Source organism: Gorilla gorilla, chromosome 10 (assembly GCF_029281585.2).
Source record: "Gorilla gorilla gorilla isolate KB3781 chromosome 10, NHGRI_mGorGor1-v2.1_pri, whole genome shotgun sequence".
Lineage (NCBI taxonomy): Eukaryota > Metazoa > Chordata > Mammalia > Primates > Hominidae > Gorilla > Gorilla gorilla.
In genome coordinates, this window is record NC_073234.2 from 49,059,958 (window position 1) to 49,080,679 (window position 20,722).

General features: G+C 46.8%; 1 pseudogene; it reads right to left on the reverse strand.

Moving 5' to 3' along the window:
- Window positions 1-11,498: 11,498 nt before the first annotated feature.
- LOC129525978 (keratin, type II cuticular Hb6-like) lies at window positions 11,499-20,189 on the reverse strand (annotated as a pseudogene).
- Window positions 20,190-20,722: the final 533 nt, after the last annotated feature.

The window sequence follows — 20,722 nt, forward strand, 5'->3', positions numbered from 1 at the left end:
CCTGGGTCTTGTCTGTGTCTCTATTACCCTCCTCAGGGGTCGGGGTTAGGGAGGGTCCCCGAAGTCACATGGAGCAGCAAAAGGCCAAGCCAAGGGTCTCCAGTACAGTTTTCTATACCTCGCCTCACAGAAGGTTCAGATTTAGCCAAGAGTTGTGCTAGGCCCCTATTTGATGTAACTTTAACCACACAACCCTAATGATACACCTTGCAGATGAAGAAGCCAGAACTCAGAGGCACTCAATAATTGGGGCAGGGTCCCCCACTTAGTTGGGTGATTCATCTGGGGTTTAAGCCCTGTGTGTGTCGCTAGTGCTCATTTCACTAAACTGCAGCTGTCTCTCAGAAAACATCTCATGCATATCTGCAAACTGATGGATCATGAAAATCAGATTCACCAATCACTCAAAGCTTGAGGCAACATCACCCATTGCTTTGGTAGGGAAGACTCATGCCTAAGTAATTTATTGGAATTCTTTAAGGGGTGAATACATGAATATGATTTAAAGTTTCAAAAAGCCTTTGATGTTGGCTTTCTTTTTTTTTTTTAAATGGCATCACTCTGGGGTTTTGGAGACCTGCCACAGCTGATACATTTTCCTCAAAGACAGAAAACAGCACATAGCAAGATGATGTGGCATAGAGGGTGGACACGGACTCCAGCCAGACTGCCTGGGCCCCAAGCTGGGCCCTGGTCCTTCCTAGGTGAGTGGGTTGGGCAATGTATTTACCCTTTCTGTGCCTGTTTCCACACCTCCAAAATGAGGATGATAGAAAGGGCAACCACCTCATAAGCTGATGAGTTAAAGGATTTCATATACGTAAAAGGCTTAGATGGTGCATGCCACAAAATTGTCACTCTACTTTTTATCATTAGTGTTATTCTTTTGCAGAATGTAAAGTAGAAGTCCCTCTAGGGATCAGGGCCTCTTATGGCCAACCTCTTATTACATTTATATCTGTGATCAGACATTGCAAGTACAGAGAGAAACCTCCGTGGTTACCAGGGCCATTCAGCTCCTTCATGCATGGAAGTATTAAATTGACACTGACGAAGTAGGGGAAGGGGAAGATGACAGCTCAGCCCCACTATGGGCCAAGGTGACTCCCTGAACATACATCTTTAAGCCAGAGTGAATCTCTAAACTTCCAGTCCAAGACCCAGAAAATACAGCAGAAATGGGAGTCCCCCACCCCTACCCTTCTGGGCACTAGAAATGATTAAGAATATTAAGAGACCAGAAGTGAGTGGACTGAAAAGAACAAAGTCTCTTGTAAAAGCTAGAATCAAACCAAGGTCTCTCAGCCACCCCTGTTGGAATTCTGAGCGGGACACAATCCTAGAAAGTTCCAGAATTTGTGATCAATCATTCCAACCAGCCCTCTATGCTGTGACATCACACAACTCAGAAGCTGGCCCTAGGCCAGGTGCAGTGGCTCACACCTATAATCTCAACACTTTAGGAGGCCAAGGTGAAAAGATTGCTTGAGCCCCAGAGTTAGAGATCAGCCCGGACAATACAGTGAGACTCTGTTTCTATAAAATATAAAAATATTAGCTGGGCAACGTGGTGTGCACCTATAGTCCCAGCTACTTAGGGGGCTGAAGCAGGACAGCTTGAGCCCAGGAAGTTGAAGCCGCACAGTGAGCCATGTTTGCGCCACTGCCTCCAGCGTGGGCGACACAGCAAGACCCTGTTTCAAAAAAATAAAAAACAAGAAGCAGCAGCAGCAGCAGCAGCCCCTGTCAGGAGTCCAGACCTGAGACTCAAGCACCAGCTCCATCCCTCCCTAGTTCAGAAGCCAACTACAACTCCAGTCCTGATGGACTTCTTGCCTCTTCCGACTTCAGCCTAGCTGGGCCTTAGTGACCTGCCATATTTCACTCCCTCACTCTCCCTCTAACTCTGACCCTCTCTTCCTTCCTACTCCGGCCCCACAACCCTCACCTCCCTCTAGGTTCCCCATTCCTGCACAGGCTCAGACAGAGGAGCAAGGCGGGAAGGAATCAAACACATAATGCCCCGGGTGCAGAATGGTGAAGAAAATGGAACATCTCACTGTGTGACCTTTAGCAAGTCACCTCCCATCTCTGGGCCTTAGTGTATCTGCTAATGAAATACAATGTTTGGGGCTGGGTGTGGTGGCTCACGCCTGTAATCCCAGCACTTTGGGAGGCCAAGGTGGGCAGATCACCTGAGGTCAGGAGTTTGAGACCAGCGTGTCCAATAGGAAGAAACCCCATCTCTACTGAAAATACAAAAAATTAGCCAGGCGTGGTGGTACGTGCCTGTAATTCCAGCTACTTGGGAGGCTAAGACAGGAGAATTGCTTGAGCCTGGGAGGTGGAGGTTGCAGTGAGCCAAGATGGCGCCATTGGATTCCAGCCTGGGCTACAAGAGCGGGACTCTGTCTCAAAAAAAAAAAAAAAAAAAAAATTGCTTGGATTAGGTGGCTGCTAACATCCCTTACCAACTTAAAGCTCTATTATTCTTTTTTCTTTTTTTTTTTTTTTTGTGAGACAGTTTCACCCTGTTGCCCAGGCTGGAGTGCGGTGGTGCAGGCTCAGCTCACTGCAACCTCCACCTCACTAGTTCAAGCAATTCTCCTGCCTCAGCCTCCCAAGTAGCTGGGACTACAGGTGCCCGCCACCACACCGGGCTAATTTTTGTATTTTTAGTAGTGACGGGGTTTCACCTTATTGGCCAGGCTGGTCTCAAACTCCTGACCCTGTGATCCACCCACCTCAGCCTCCCAAAGTGCTGGGATTACAGGCATGAGCCACCGTGCCCAGCCAACTCTGTTATTCTTTGGGAGAGGTGGGACAGGATTAGGGGCTAGAGGGAAATGGGGAGTCCAGGTTTCATGCAACTGTGCAGTGTATGCGCATGTTGTTTGTATATTCATTCTGCATTGCTCAATGCCTAGAGGTAACTGCGAGTGGAGCAATATGATTGCATCCAGGTACATGCACATTCCAGGCACCTGTGTGGAAACGTGTGTGTGAGAGAGATGGTGAGGGTTTCTAAATGTGTGATTATACATATGGACATGTGTGCATCTATGTGCTGAAAAAGGGAGATTTGTGGGTACATGTGGATGTGAGTGCAGTGTGGGTACATGGGTAGACCCATGTGTGCTGGTGAGGTAGGGGTCACCGATGGGGAATGGGGCTAAAGTGGGAGTAGTGATGGGCAGATGCTGCTGGGGGTCATACTAGGGAGGTGCCCTCTGGCTAAGGAGCCCTTGCTCTAACCCCTAGGCTTGCCTACTTATTCCTCCTGCCCTACGGTCACTCTCACTCCAGGTGGGGCAGATGGAGTTCAGCCACCCTTGGACTTTGTAGAGCTTTCTTTAAAGGGGCTCAAAACTTGGCCAGGCGAGGTGGCTCACGCCTGTAATCCCAGCACTTTGGGAGGCTGAGGCGGGCGGATCACGAGGTCAGGAGATCGAGACCATCCTGGCTAACACGGTGAAACTTCGTCTCTACTAAAAATACAAAAACAAAATTAGCCCGTCATGGTGGCGGGCGCCTGTAGTCCCAGCTATCTGGGAGGCTGAGGCGGAAGAATGGTGTGAACCCGGGAGGCGGAGCTTGCAGTGAGCCAAGATCGCGCCACTGCACTCCAGCCTGGGCGACAGAGCGAGGCTCTGTCTCAAAAAAAAAAAAAAAAAAAAAAATTGTTTCAGGGGGCTCAAAAATCTTCTAAAGAATTCCAGTAAGTGAAATAATAGTTACACTTACATAACTGCCTATGCTTTAAGCACTTTACATGCAGCAATATCTTTTCTCAAACAACCCTCTGATAGTTACTATTCTATTTTGCAGCTAACCTTTGGCTCAGAGGGACTAAGTAGGGAAGAAAACAAGGAAAAAGAAAGCCAAGCACAGTGGCTCACACCTGTAATCCCAGCACTTTGGGAGGCTGAGGCAGGAGGATTGCTTGAGGCCAAGAGTTTGAGACCAGCCTGGGCAATATGGTGAGACCCCATCTCTACAAAACTTTTTTTTTAATTAGCAGAGTGTGGAGGCATGTGCCTGTAGTCCCAGCTACTGAGGAGGTTGAGGCAGGAGGATCGCTTCAGCCCAGGAGGTTGAGGCTGCAGTGAGCTATAATCCTGCCACTGCACTCTAGCCTGGGTGATAGAGCAAGACTTCATCACTACAAAAATAAACTTAAAATTAAATAAGAAGGAAAAAAAGAATCTTCACAATTTAGATCTAGAGGAGGGCAAGACTGAGGCCCAGAAACAGGTGAAGAGTTTGGTCAAGGTAAGAATAAGACTGGGAACAGGATCAAGGCCCTTCCTTCCTTACTCCAGGCTGGTCTGGTTGATCTCTTGCAGCTGAAATCACAGCAGGAAGGACTGCATTTAGACTCCACAAGAGACTTCCAAGGGGTCGTGCAGAATGCCACATGCCAATGGTCAAAAACAGGGCCCAATACATCTCAGGACAGGACACACCAACCAGGACCATGTAGCCTCAACCCCATCACATCTACTCTGTGGCAGACCCTGGGGATGGATGAGACCTTCACTCCCCTCCTGGGGCTCAGATAGAGACATGACCACAGCCAAGTTAGCATCTGACATGTTTAAATACGACGGAGCGTGAGGCAGGCATGCAGAGCCAACAGAGGACTCACACCTTATGGTGCCCTTCTGCTGAGAAGCAATGACTGAACTGAGGACAGCCCTCCTCCCTTCAGAAGCCACCCGACTCACAAAGCTTATAAATGGGATGGGGAATGACTCTCCATAAATGCACTGGGCAGTTTCCTCCCACCCCAGCCTGTAATGTGGCCCATGGCCAGGGGAGCCTCTCAGGGAATTAGTCTCCAAACCACAAACATTGCTTGTGATCCACATGGCCCTGGCCCAGGAAGAAACTCAAACCTGACCCCAAAGCCCTGGGGATCTTCTGGATTGACATCAGGCAAGTCCAGGTTCGGTATTTGAAAAGGGAAAATGTGAGCAACAGTCCTGAGTGACGCCAGTTGCAGAATGCACATCCTAGATCCTGCCTACAATTCCCACAAAGTTCCCTTGTTGACATGATCATCATAGCAGGAGCTGGAGAAAATTGGGCTTGAATAGCAGAGAATCTCATGATCCCCTAGCAAAATGCAAGGAGCACAGAGCTGGACTAAAGAATCTTGAAAGAATCTTCAGGCAGCTTGTTTGCATTTGCGAGTGTTGGCAGGTCAGTATTTGTCAACCCGGGCTGATGTGTGAGCCCAGTGGGGTCATGCCCCCTACCCCTCAGGAGGGTGGCAGCCTGCTAGCCAAGTTTCAGTCCCATTCCTCTTGCATGAGACTTTTCTGTTTACACAAGAAGAGGGCCTTTTGGATACCTGTCCTCTGGGCAGGCACCCAGAAGAACATAGCAGACACTCTGGCACTAGAGTGCCTTAAAAAGTAAAGCCCAAGCCTCTGGCCAATGACGCACTTTAGCCCCACCCAGGGACATAGAAAGCAGAAACTATTGTTGCATTGATGATGTAATTTCATGCAATAGAAAGGAATGTGGGCTCACTGTACAGAAGCTTCTCTCGGGCCTGTGTGGCAGGGAAAGAACCCAGAAATCCAGCCTTTATCTAGCCACCCCACTCCCCAGACTGGTCTATCTTCCGACCGCCAAAGTCCAATGCCTTGTAAAAACTCGGACCAACTTACACCTTGGATCTGAAGTAGAGACAGAGCTGGAGCCTCCTTCTGATTTCACAGCCCACAGTTTCCTCCACCATAGTGTGTTGTTCCTCTGCCCGCCACCAGATCATATTAACACAACTGGGTGGCCCAATTGTGTGTTAAACCAGAACCCAGGCTTGGGCCACCCAATTGTGTTCATCTCTCTCCAGCCCCCATCTGCAAGGGCCACCTGTCTTCAAATGCCCCATCAGGGTGATAGAAGGCACTGGCCCAATCCCCACCCCACCCTTTTCTGTTTCTGCTCTGTTTCCTCGTCTATGGCCCACCTCCCTACCCAGAACCTCATCTCCGGGAATCCTAGAGTGTCTTCCTCACCATCCTGTCCCCTGCACCAAGCACTATGAGGCCATGCAGTAAGTATGTGTAGAGTGAATGGATGGATGGAGAATGGAATTCTCAGCTCTGCTGCCCAGAAGCTATGGGCCCCAGGCTAGACCCTTCTGCATGAATGAACCCTTTCTCTCGCTTTCCCCACAGACTCCGGGCTCCCCATCCTAAAGACTCTGGTTCTATAATATCGAATCACCATATACTTAAGTCACATAGACCCTCACAGCAGGAGGGGAGGAGGTTGCTTCCTGGTACTGTTCTCGCCCTGACCCTTCCACCGCAGCCAGGTTTGTCTGTGCTCTGGGAATGGCCTGGAGAATCCGGGTTTAAACTCCTGGCAGCTCAGACCACTCCACAACTTTTTATTGCAGAGAAGTCCCTGGAAAGAAGGGGTGGGAACAGTTCAGAGGGGCAGGGTTCTTGGTCCAGGTAAGCTGGCCACCTCTACCCAATGGCACCAGCGTCCAGGCCATCTGCACTGGGGATGGTCAGTCATAGTCCTGTAAGCTGTGCTCCAACGCCTCACGTCCCGGTGTGGGAGGCAAAAAGGAAAGATGATGTGGGGTCAGCTCTATGGGAGGGGGCATCTGACACAAGAGAGCTAAGTCTTTAGGGCAGAAGCTGAGCGTTCCTTGTCTTCTCCGGAGGGAGGCGGGAAGGGTTCAACATCTGCGGGAGCTGTGTAGCTAAAGCCCCCGACACAGCCGGGAGAGCCGCAGAGCGCGTAGCCGCCGCCAGGGGCGCTCGTCTCTAGGGCGCCGGAGCCTGCTCGGGGCTGGAGCAGGCAGGCGGAGCCCGGGGCGGGGCCCGGCTGAACGGAGGACGACTGTCCGAGGGAGGAAAGCCCTTCCTCCCCCGACCCCAAGCCCCAGAAGACAGACTTGCAGACATCTCCTTCAGATACACAGACCCTCCTCCCCACCAGGAGACAGATGTACAAACTCCCCGAAAGGAACAGGTACACAGACCTCTCCCCAAAGAACAGACCACAGGACCCCCCTTCCCCACACACGCAAACACAGTCACCCCCGAGAGAAGAAATAGCCCCCGACAAAAGGAGAGGCACAGAGGGAGCTGTCACAGACACAGGAACAGAAACACAGCCCTTCTGCCTTCTCAAGAGGAGGCACGCCAAGGTGTGGACGGGGAAGGAGGGAATAAGGAGAATAAGATAATAAGATAAGATCAGACCACGCCAGCCTACTGTTTACTTACTGATGCTCCTTGCCCCAAATCCCAGACCAAGCCAGCGGAAAGAAGGAAGCAGGTGAGTCCATCTGTCTACTAGGTTTGGTATTCTGCATTCCCCAGGACACACACTCCTGACCCTCCCAGACAGCAGTCCTTCCACCCTGCAAGCTCCCTGGCGCGCTCTGATCACTCCTGCCTTAAATTCATATAACTCACTTTTGTTGATGACTTTTTGGAGGAAAGAGAAGACCAAAAAAAAAAAAAAAAAACAAAACAAAAAAAACTACACTTTCTTTGGCCTGACTTGATCTTGGAAGGTGAGACCGTGAGGGAACATTTTAAACCTCTACAGGAGACCCCAGAGCAGGTAGCTCCATAATCTGAAGACTAGTGTGTGTCCCTAAAGCTGTCACTTAACCTGTCTGAAACTTACCCCTCATCTGTAAAATGGGGATAATAGGACCTCCCTGCCAGGGTTTTGTGAGGTGTAAAGGAGGTGATCAATGCAATATGCCTGTGGCATGGGTGATCAGTTCCCCCTCCCTCCCCTAGCCTGGTGACAGCCCTTGTCTCCTACTGTTGTCTACTGAGTTGAAAGCCAAGCCCCACCTGGTCATGTAACCCCACCTTCCCCAGGCCTGGGGAGAGGGGCAGAGTTGAGAAGAAGGCACTTCACACAGAGACGTTATTCCCACTGGCTAGGCCTTGGTCCCTGCAGCTGTCTCCATGGACAAACCGGCCCCTGGTCTTTGATACTGGGGTGGATGACTATGGGTCACCCCGTCCCAGGTGCCAAAAGTACACATCAGCTAGAACTTTTTGTTCAAAGGGCTGTAAGATGGTGAGAGAAACCTAGCTCTAGAGGAACGAGTTCCTGGATACCCAGGTCATCTCTCTCCACCCTTCCCTGGCTGATGAGCGTGGTGGCTGCCCTGTGCCCCTGCACTCCTCACTGCAGCCACATCTGAAGCACTTCCCAGCCGACCCATCACCCACTCTCTTCACCCTCCAGCAGCTTGTGGTAGGCGGCAATCTCAAAGTCCAGGCCCAACTTGATGATCACAGCTCTCAGTACTCACACAGCTGCTGCATCACATCCTGCTTAGCTCGCTGCAGGGCAGCCTCCAGCCAAGCCAGCTTGCCCTTGGTGCTGCCAGAGCCACCCTCCTCCTGCAGAGCTGGCGGGTCCTTGACTTCCTCTAGTTCACAGGGCGTAGGGGGCGAAGGGTAGACCAAGGACAGAAGGACATTCTTGGCCCTCACTCCTTCCACCTTAAGGATCCAGACCTTGCTCTGAGGCTGCAGAGCCAATGAGGGATTGGAGATTGTCCATGGTTGCAAAGAGTGAGCACACCTGTTCCAAAACTTGTGTTTGTTTGTCTGTATGGCAAGATGAAAAGAACCTGCCCACCTGTCTACCTTCAGGGTGAAGATTTGAAACCGGATATCTAGGATGGCTGAGAGAGAGCCTTTTACGTCTAGTATGGAGAAACTCCTAATATGAGCCAGGATCCCAGAAGCATCCAATGCTCTTTGGCATGTAATGCTGTGGTTATTGTTTCCTAAGGAAAACTAGCAAGAAGAATATCCATTCCTCACAGGAACCTAGAGTTTATACTCTTCAGGAGGAAAAATAATAAGACCTTGGTGAAGTGTATTTGCTGCTTGGGAAACCAGAACAGCTGTGGCTGGTGGGACCCTGACCATGATGGCCCACCCACTCACTCTGCCCCCTCGGAACCTCAGCAGCTTATCCCTTCTCAGAGTCACCCATTCCTGTACAAGGGAGATCTCTCTCCATGAATACCCTTCCAAGCCTGAGACACTTGCATCTGCAGAAAGCAAGAAAAGACCAGGAACAGAAGCCCTTCCCTCCATGGAGTGAGACCTGAGCCAGCGGGGGTGTGAGAGGGCTGGGAGTGGGGTGGGGTAAGAGAGGAGGCTAAGAGAGAATGGGAGAAAGAAAGCATCCTGGAGGAACAGCTCCTTTCTGAGGCTCACAAATGCAAGTGCTTGCAGAGGCCTAGCTGGAAGCATCAAAAGGTGAAGGCTAAATATACATCAGGAGTACCCAGTTCCACAAAGACATCTGCCCTCTCCCATTTCCTGAAATCACCACCACCTCTTTTATATTTTCAGACTTGCATTTCTCTAGCGACATTGACTCAGCACCTTTTCTCTTCTACAAGGATAATAACTTGCAGCCAGGACAGTGATAAATGGCAAGGGACCCTCTGCCTCACATCCAAAGGATGGGATTGGGAGTGGTGGGGACTGCGGCACACCAGGCAGCCTATACCGCATGTGAAGAAGAGAGAGATGATAGAGGACTCTCTCCTCTAGCCAAATGTTGCCATTTGAGAATCATAATTTAACATTGCCAGATCTTCACATTTTGAAATAGAACCCAGAAAACTGGGTTTCTAGGTAATATCTTGCAATTTCTGAAGATGGGCTCAAATTTAATACTGAGCTAGAAAAACAAAACACAGACATAAAAATGAACATACACAAGTAAAAAGATAATAATGTACAAACAATCATATGTCTTCATACAGATTTACCTACATGTTCATTACTTACATAAAATACACAATGTCCTAGGCAGAGGTAAGCATGATATATGCATGCAGCTGCACTGCTGTATGCTTAGACATTCACTAAGAGAAAGTGTAGCCATCTAATCCAAAGAGTAGGTGGGGAGGGGCAGTTGTCATAAATAATGGTCACCATCCCGCCATGGCCACTCTGTTGCCCCCCACTCCCACCTCTCACCTGACTCTCAGCGCTGCCCACCTCCACAGTCAGCCACTGGATGGCCTGATTAAGCCTGTTCGGATCCTCCTTGCTGGGCTTCAGGCTCTGTGTGTGTTTCTGCACAGTTGCCTTTAATTCCTCACACTGGAGCAGGCGGCAGAGGGGAGCTGTAGTCAGGAGGTGAGGAGGCCAGACAGGGCTGCCCATCTACCTGCTGTCACCAGTGGTCACCTAGCTTCTCTGGGCATCCCTTTCTCCATCTGTGAAATGGGAGTGATCATTTTTCCTATCTCCAAAGGTTGTTGAAAGAACACAGTGAGCTTGCCTTGTGCCCATGGGGCCAGAAGATGCCAAAGGAAGCCTGAACTCAGGCAGGAAGGGCAGCAACACAGGGCAGCGATCTGTTGAGGGGAGCTTTGGGACCAAGATCACATAGGGTTTATCCCAGGAACAGGGAGAGTTAAACTCTAGGAAACTGATTATTGTAGTTTACAACATCTAACCATTTAAATTAGTACAAAAAAAATTAATGAAATTCAATATTTCCTAATTTTAAAAACACATTTTAAAATCTAGGATTAGGAAGAAATGTCCTTAACTTGAATGCCATTAATCAGAAACCAGGGACAGTGATCTAGATTCCAGCTTCTTCCCCAAACCCAAGGCTGCTATGGGAAGTGCTGTCTATGAAATCAGGGGACCCCTTCCCTTCTTGCACCTCGCCCCCATGTGCATTCAATACACGAATAGCCAGGGAACAGTAACTCACACTTGCACAGTGCCTGATGCTTTTCACAAGCTTTTACTCCACCATCTCACCAGGGCCTCACAACCACCCATGAAGTTGGCCAGATGGATGTGACTTTTCCCATTGTCTTTCCTCAGGCAAACTGGGGTTCATTCCATCCACCACGTGCAAGAGGGGAGTGAGTGAGCCTGCCAGCCGACAGTTGAGCCAGACTACATTTTAAGCCCATGCTCTTTGCTCTCCACCAAGGTTATACACACCCCCTCAACCCAGAGAGCAAGAACTGTCCACACCAGCCCACTGCAAACTTTCTTCTAGGGCAGATGGAGTGTGGGGGAACAGACCTCAAAACATCATCTCAATTTCTGCTGTGTTCCCACTGCCCCCAACTTTTCTGCTCCTGTTCCCAAAAGCTGTATGCCCAAGAGATCTGGGTGAAGTCCAAGACACCTCATCCCTGTGTGACCAGGGAGCCACGTGTATAAGTCTCACCATGGAGAAAGAACTGTGGTCTCCTCCAAGCCTCTCTTGAGCACCAAAGCCCAGCTCCAGCCCAAGAGCTACCAGAATCCTTGCCACTGAGGACTAGGGCCTCTTCTTCTTGGGGACTCTGTGACCTCACCTCATTACAATCACAGAGTTCTGCCCAGGAGGCCTCAGGGGCATAGGATAGAAAAGGGCCATACTCTGACCCCAGATGGGAAAATGGAAGTTTCTGGGCTGAAGTGGAACTTATAGGAAAGTGGAGGAGGGGAAGGCTACCTCAGGTGGAGGAAATGTGTGGAGCTGAGGAGCTTAGGCTTATGGATGGGCACTGGGGAGCCACAGAGGGTGTCTGAGCAGGACAGTGGCCTGACATGAGATGTGATTGTCTAGAAGCAGTGCAGAAGATTGACAGGAGGGCAAGAAATTGGGACTGGGGATGCCAGTCCCAAGAATTGGTAGGAAATCTTGGGTAGGGCAATGACTTTAACCTGTAGGAATGAGTAGGGGCTAGAGAGCACAAGCTGTGGTCAGCATTTTCTTTTTGTTTTATAAATTTCTCATATATGCAAAAGAGTATGCAAAACCTACATTTATTGATTTCAATAGCAACAATAATAAAACAAATCCTTGTGTACCCATCAGTACCTTTAAAGCCCCCTGCGGGATTTTTGCTGATCCATCTCTAACCCCATCTGATCCCCAAAGTAACCACTGTCCTGAGTTTTTATGTTGGTCATTCCCTTGCTTTTCTTTATTACTATGTCATACGTGTATCCATAAACTAGTGTTGAGTTTTGCCTACCTTTAAGTTTTATATAAATAGAATTACACCTTGTACATTTCTTTTTTTTTTTTTTTTTTTTTTTTTTTTGAGATGGAGTCTCGCTCTGTCGCCCAGGCTGGAGTGCAGTGGCGCGATCTCGGCTCACTGCAAGCTCCGCCTCCCGGGTTCACGCCATTCTCCTGCCTCAGCCTCCCGCGTAGCTGGGACTACAGGCGCCCGCCACCACGCCTGGCTAATTTTTTGTATTTTTTAGTAGAGACGGGGTTTCACTGTGTTAGCCAGGATGGTCTCGATCTCCTGACCTCGTGATCCGCCCGCCTCGGCCTCCCAAAGTGCTGGGATTACAGGCGTGAGCCACCGCGCCCGGCCCACCTTGTACATTTCTATGACTTGCTTTTTCCTCCTCAACATAGTAGTTTTGAGATTCATCTTTTTGATGCATGTAGTTTTATTTCTCAGTGTTGTATAGTATTCCAAAGTATGACTACATATATAGAGATAGATACAGATATAGACACACACATATACATATATCTCTATTTTCCTATAGGTAGCACATGTGTTTTTTGTTTTTGTTGTAACAAACAATGTTGCCATGAACTTTCTTGTACATATCTGCTGGTGGACCTCAACAAGAGGTTCTTTGGGGTACTAGTTGTCAAACTGTTTTTTAACCTCAACTCTAAATAAGAAATATATGTTGTATCATGACTCACTACCTACGTACAAATACACCACATCTACTGAAATAAGTTTCATGGAAAAATCATTTACTTCTACTATGTGTGAGGCAATCTGATCTAACCAATCACCTTAACACATTCTTTTACTTTCAACTTATGTCCTCATGTTTTAAGTTTATTTCTTATAACTAGCATATTACTTTATTATTTAACAATATAATGAAAATGAAATACTCATGAACCCACTTACTGATCCCAAAACTAAAACCTTACTAGTAATTTACATTTAGCTCCATGCTCCTTCCCTACCCTGTCCTCTCCTAACCACCCCAGAGGTACCCACTTCCCTAAAGTTGATATAATTCCTTTGTTTTTTCTTAGTTTTATCAAATACATGCATATGCCTAAATATATATTTGTTTCAGTTTTTTTGTTCTTTTTTATAAAAAGCGTGTGACACAGGGTCTTGTTTTATTCAACATTATGTTGCTAGTATTCCTCCATTATAATATTAATATTCCATTCTTATAGTATTCCATTGTGTAACTATACCACACTTTAGGTAATTCTATTACTGTTTTGTTTTGTTTCTTTCTCTTACAAAGGTGGTGCCATGAACATTTTTCTACATGTCCTCCGATGCACATATGTGAGGATCTGTATACAACTACAAACAGAACTTCTGACTCATAGGATGGTCAGAATCTTATAAAGGTGTTAACTTTATAAGATAATATAAAATTATTTTCCAAAGTTGTTATAACAATTCACACTTTGCTCAGCAATGTGAAAAAGATTCATATCCTCTTTAATGTGTCTTAATTTTCAACAATTAAATAATGCAATCTCATTTTTGGTCTTGCTTTGTATTTTCATGATTACTGTTAAAGTTTAATATCTCTTTAAATGTCTATTACATGTGTATTTCCTTTTCTTTTGTCCATTTTTTTCTATTGGGTTTTTGCCGTATTCTAAAGGATTATAAGTGTTCTTTATATTTCTGAGTATTACTATTATATCACTTATATATATCACAAGTATTATCAAGTTTACAGCTTATCTTTTTACTTTATCACCTATTTTGAAAAATAAAGTTGTTACTTTTAATGTAATCTAATTTATCAATCTTTTATGTTGAGCATTTTAAGTGCCATGTTTAAAAATCCTTCTCTACACCAAGGTCAGAAAAATATTCTCCAATATTTTCTTCTAAAACTCTTAAAGTTTTGCTTTTGACATTTGTAATTTAAATTAATTTGAAACTGATTTTGTGTATAAGAGAAAACAGGGATCTAATTTTATTTTTTACATGTGGTTAACCAATGCACAGTCCTTTTCACTACTGATCTGCCATACCACTTCTATTTTACAACAAAATCATTTACTTATTTATAAATAAATTTAGGGGCTATTTTGTTCCATTGGTCAGTTTGTCTATTTTTGTGTGGGTACTGTACTTTTTCAATTACTGTAACTCTATAATACATTATAATCCCTGAAAGGGAGAGTACCTGTTTCTTCCTTCTCATCATTCCTTAGCTGTTCTTGACCTTTGTTCTTCCCCATAAATTTTAGAATCAACTTGTCAAGAATTATGTAAATCTTTGTTTGGAATTTGAGTGTAGTTGCATCAACTCTGTAGATCACTTTAAGGATAATTAACATATTCATGATAGTAAAGCTTCCTATCTAAGAACATGGTATAGCTCTTCATTTAATTATGTCTTCTTTATCTTTTCTTTCCTATAACATTTTGTGTAACGCTTATATTTCTTTAGGTGTAAGTCTTTCACATATGTGTTAGATTTATTTCTAAGTATCTTATGCATTTTAAATCATTATTTTATCAACTTAATTGACATATAATTTGCATACAATTGTATCTCAATAAAGCGCACACATTCTAAAAGTACAGTTCAACAAATTTTGACAGATGTATGCTCCAATCTAATCACCACTGAATGAATCTAGTTCATTATTTTTTGTTGCTGAATGATATTTTATTGTATGACTATATCTCAATTTGTTTATCCATTCATCTGCTGGTACACATTTGGGTTGCTTCCAGTTTAGGGCTATTATAAATAAAGCTTCTATAAAATTCATGTACAAGTCTCTGTATAGATCTGCTTTTATTTCTTTTGAGCAAATACCCAGGAGTGGAATTACTGCATCATTTGATAAGTGCATGTTTAACTTCATAAGAAATTGCCAAACTGTTTTCCAAAGTTGCTAAATCATTTTACACTCCACGAAAGTTTCAGCTGATTCACACTTGGTATTGTCAGTCTATTAAATTTTAGCCTTCTAAAGGAGGCAAGAAGCAAGGAGGAAAAGAAGACAGGAGAAGGGAAGGGAAGAGCAAGACAGCAAGGGAAGCGGAAGGTTGGAAGATGGTTGGTGAGAGGCTATCCTCTTCGTGAGTTCAGTCAGGTCAGAATCCTCAAACAGAACATGCCCATGGGCTACGTGCCACTCCTCTCAATAGCCTTTCTCAGCTTGAGGGCAGCAGGGGCCAAGGAAGAGAGATTCCCACACAACAAGAAGTAAGAAGTGGGAAGCAGACAACGTGGATCAGGGTGGGTCAAGCAGTGGCGCCCTGCCACCAGGCTGCACAAGGTCAGGTAGGGCCAGCTGGGACCCTCGCAAGGGTGAGAGGCTGGACTGGGTGCATCCTCAAGCTCTGCCAACTTAACACTTCCTGTAGCTGCTGCCACAGGCCCCATCCCACAGGAGCTGATGCCGCAGGTGCAGGTGGCCAAGAGGCCCCCACAGGCAACCCCACCAAGGAGCTGCTCACACCTGCACAGAGACAGCCATAAGAAGTTAAACCCTTTGGTCGGGGTGGGAGCTGGTCCCAAAAAGCCCCACCTCCAATCAGCACTGGCTTCCTACCAGCTGGGAGCAGCCAGGAGGATGGCTTCTGCTCACCTCCATCTCCAGGGGTGAAGATGGCATTGCTTCCCTGTAGTCTGTGCAAGGGACTGACACCCTGACTAGGAGGGACTCCATCTTGGGGTTTAATCTCAATCCCTTCTTTTTTTTTTTTTTTTTTGTGAGATGGAGTCTCACTCTGTCACCCAGGCTGGAGTGCAGTGGCACGATCTCGGCTCACTGCAACCTCCACCTCCCAGGTTCAAGCAATTCTTGTGCCCCAGCCTCCCAAGTAGCTGGGATTACAGGCATGCACCATCATGCCTGGCTAATTTTTTGTATTTTTAGTAGAGATGGGGTTTCACCATGTTGGCCAGACTGGTCTCAAACTCCTGACCTCAAGTGATCCACCTGCCTCAGCCTCCCAAAGTGCTGGGAATACAGGTGTGAGCCACCACACCCAGCCTCAATCCCTTCTTTCTGTAAATATGAGCTCTTACTATATTGCCCGGGCTGGTCTCAAACTCCTAGGCTCAAGCAACCCACCTACCTCGGTCTCCCAAAGTTCCAAAGGGATTACAAGGGTGAGCCACCGTACTCGGCTGAGACCCTGTCTCAAAAGAAAAAAAAAAATCAGGATGACCTTAGGATCCACGACATGTGGATTCGATTACAGCTCATTCAATCCACATGTATTTAAAGAAGATTAAATGCATGTTTTAATCCAGTAAAGTGACTGACATCTTGAACATGGACAAGTATGTTTGGACAGGGAGAGAATAAGAGCTTCCTACTGAAGAGGAGAAATTATAATTTTCCTCAACCCACATAAATTCGTAGTTGAGACAGACTCCTGCAACAACAGACAGATTAACAAGAGAAAAACAAGCAAGTTTACCAACAGGAGCAGTGCACGTCATGGAAGGAGAAAAGTAACAACCAGGGATTCTACATGAACAAACGGACTGGAGAATGAATGCTGAGATCCAGGTAGGGCACACACAGGCTCTGTGGCTTATGTAGTCATTCATCGATATTCATGGGGGACTGGTTCCAGGACACCTGCAAATATCAAAATCTGAAGATGTTCATGTCTCTTATATAAAATGGCATAGTATTTGCATTTAACCTATACACATCCTCCCATATACTTTAAATCATCTCTAGATTACTTATAATATCTAATACAATGTAAATGCTATGTGAATAGTTGTATTGTTTAGGGAGTCATGAAAAGAAAAAAAGTCTGTGCGTGTTCAGTACAGTTTTTTTCCAAATATTTTCAACCTGCAGTTGGTTGAATCCACAGATTCAGAGGGCCAACTGTATATTCATCTTTGACAACGAATAATCAATTTTAGAGAAATGACAAGACAAAGAAAAGCAGTTTAAGGCTTCCAAAGGTGAGAAAAGGTGGGAAGGTAAATTTATGGGTAAACTAATGGAGTAAAGTCTACCCACATTCCTCTGGCGCCACCTCTAAGCTCATAATGGTTGTAAGGAGAATTTACATCTTGGCTTTATGCAGGAAAGCGGAGAGGATAGAAAGACCTTTGTCTTTGTAATTCTCTGTTCTGCTTTTAGGCAAACACAGGGAAAGCAGAGAACTCCACTGCATCTTCTTAATTGCCTTTAGCTTGATAAAATATTTATGTCAGGCCGGGCACGGTGGCTCACACCAGTAATCCCAACACTTTCGAAGGCTAAGGCAGGTGGGCCACTTGAGCTCAGGAGTTCAAGACCAGCTTGGGCAACATGGCAAAACCCCATCTGATATGGTTTGGTTGTGTCCCCACCCAAATCTCATCTTGAATTGTAGTTCCTATAATCTCTATATGTCATGGGAGGGACCTGGTGAGAAGTGATTGGATCACTGGGGCAGTTTCCCACATGCTGATCTCGTGAAGATGAGTGAGTTCTGATGAGATCTGATGGTTTTATAAGCATCTGGCATCTCCCCTGCTGACACTTCTACTTCCTGCCACCTTGTGAAGAAGGTGCCTTGCTTCCCCTTCACCTTCTGTCATGATTGTAAGTTTCCTGAGGCCTCCCCAGCCATGATGAACTATGAGTTGATTAAGCCTCTTTCCTTTATAAATTACCTACTCTCACGTATGTCTTTAGAGTAGCAAGAGAACGGACTAATACACTATCACTACGAAAAAAAATAGAAAAAAATTAGCCAGGTGTGGTGGTACACACCTGTATACCTAGCTACTCAGGAGGCTGAGGTGGGAGGATGGCTTGAGCCCAGGAGGTCAAGGCTGCAGTGAGCCGTGATCACACCACTGCACTCTAGCCTGGGTGACAGAGTGAGACCCTGTCTCAAAAAAAAGATATATATTTATGTCAAAGATACATATTTTGAGGTGACACATTCTGGTTCCTTCACTATGGTGAGGATAATAAGACTGCCACTCTGACAAGTCTGGGGTAAGGAATGATTCCACTCAAGACTTGTCAATTGGCTCCCTCTTTGTAGCTGTGCAGCTGTAAATGAATGGAACCACTTCTCCCTTGGTATTTCCACCCTCAGAGCTAAAAAAATTCGTCCCACTGGCAAACCTCAGAGTCTCCCTTCAGGGCCAGAATTACTCACAGATATTCATAGCACTGATGCCATCACACAGCCTGGTGCAGGAGAGAAAAGGTCAGCTTTAGCACTGGGCATTAATTCCTGACAATGACACCAGAGACCATGTGGTCACCAGCTCTGAACTCAGTCAACCAAGAGGTCACCCAAGCCCTTCCCAGAAAGTGAGAGGAGGGAAGACCTGGGTCTAGCACCCTCAAAGGCCCAGCATCGTCCCAACCCTGTCCCAAAACAACACAAGTGCCAGGCTCTCCCAGATCCCCCCGGGAAGTGGAGCCTGTGAAAATGCAGCAGGACACAAAAGAACTCTCCAACTGTCCCAATAACTCCACACCAGGCTGACTCCCCAACCCCCACAGTCTCCCTAAGCCTCAGGTTTTTCATCTAAGAGAAGAGACAAGTATCTTCCTATTTGTCTTTCAGTGTGAGACACCATTCCATCCTAGCCCCAACCAATGGTGTTCTTGAACCAGTTCCCACCAGCTCACAAGAGCCTATTGTGCACATTTCTAGCCAATTCTACATGAAGTCACAGCAACAGCCTGAAATCAGCCATGACAGAAGTATATACAACTCTGAAATCGGTAAGTGTTATAAATTAGGGCATTGTTTATCTCAGAGAACAAGTTCTCTGAGACAAACCATTGTCCCTAATAGATCATGCAAGGAGCCTATTGGAAATCGGCCTGTGGACTCAACTAAGACTCTGCTCCTTGGACTGTGCTCAATACCGGTAGAGGTCCTAAAAGGGTTCCAAGATGAAAACAGAAGTAGTAGTGAGTAAGTGATGGTGCTAAAAAGTGGGGCAGGTCTATGCAGATGAGCTCTGGGCCCAGCTCTGCAGGCTGCACCCACCTCTGCTCCTCACCATCTAGAAGTTGGCAAGAAGAGGCAGCCTTCACATTGAGGCCCAGCTTGGAGTTCATCACCTCCTGGTACTGCCTGGCCTTCTGCAGGGTGCCCTCCAGCTCGGCCAGCTTGCAGCGGTCATCGCTAAGGGCCACCTCACCCTGCTGCTCAGACTGGGTCACCGCCACCTCCAGCTTGGAGTTCTGGGGGACCAGAAGAGAACAAGATAGGTTATGGTCTCTCTGTCCATTACCTGGATATGTCCAGTCTGCCATTCAGCTGGGAGCACCTCAGAAACAGGGCCTCTTGCCTTCATCATCCTGGCACTCCCTGACTGACCACAACCAGGGACTCTACATGGACAAAGGGACTAGAGAATGAATGCTGAGATCCACGTAGGGCACACATAGGCTGTGTGACAAACATTAGGCCATCAGTCTCTCTGGCCTTGGGCACAGATGCCCCATACCTGGCACTTGGCATTCTCCACCTTGGCCATCAGCCTCTGGATCATGTGGGTCAGCTCCTTGATCTCCTCCTTGGTGCAGCCCACAGTCTCCCCGTGCCAGATCACCGTGGCCTTCACCTCCCCGAAATGGGGGAAGCAGAGATGCTCATGAGGCTCAGTGTGGGATATCCCTTCCTTTAGGGATGATTGTGCAGGTTGTGCAGTGCTCAGCCTGTGCAACCACACATGGCAGTCCTGCCCTGCCACCCCAACCTGAGAGCTATTGGCCTACTATCCTGAATCCCCAGGCAAAATAAGTCTATCTAATAGGTATCTCACATCCTGCCCTCCCAACTGCCACATCTAGCAGGCAGGTGCCACATCTGGCAGGCAGCTGTGCTACCAAGACTCAGCCTCGGCCCAGCTGCAGGTGACAATGTCGTCATACTGTGCCTTGATCTCAGCAATGATGCAGTCCATGTTCAGGTACTGGCTGTTGTCCAGCTTGACAACCACAGAGGTGTCTGAGATGTGGGATTGGAGAGCATGGATCTCCTGCAAGAGGTGGGGGCAGTGACTTAAGTTGAGAACATAGCTATAATTTGAACAAATAGTTGCATTAGGGATGTTGCTGAAGTTGGCCAATAGGTGGACTTTGTAGGTAATGTAAAGATTTGAGTTTGACATGACAGATACAACACTCCATCAAGTTACTCTCAGAAGGTTGGGCATGGCGGCCTACTCCTGTAATCTTAGCACTTTGGGAGGCTGAGGCAGGCAGATCACCTGCAGTGAGGAGTTTGTGACAAGCATGGCCAACATGGTGAAATCCCATCTCTACCAAAAAAAAAATATATACAAAAATTAGCCAGTGTGTTGGCACACACCAGTAATCCCAGCTACTTGGGAGGCTGAGGCATGAGAATTGCTTGAACCCGGGAGACAGAGGTTTGCAGTGAGCCAAGATCACACCACTGCACCCCAACCTGGGCAATAGAGACTCTGTCTCAAAAAGAAAAAAAAATTACTCTCAGAAACTACTGATTATGAAATTCAAATTACAGCATTATCCTGCCAAGTGAATGAGGAAGGCATAAGCAAGGAAAAATTTAAGAGAGGTAAGAGTTGCATGACGGCAGAGAACTCTTGATCCATGGTCTTGGGAAAGCTGTCCACATCTAGAATACTGTCTGTTTCTGGGAAGAAACTTCTCTGCTTGGCTCTATCTTAAGGTCTCCAATGGATGTGCAGTTCTAAGAGTCTGA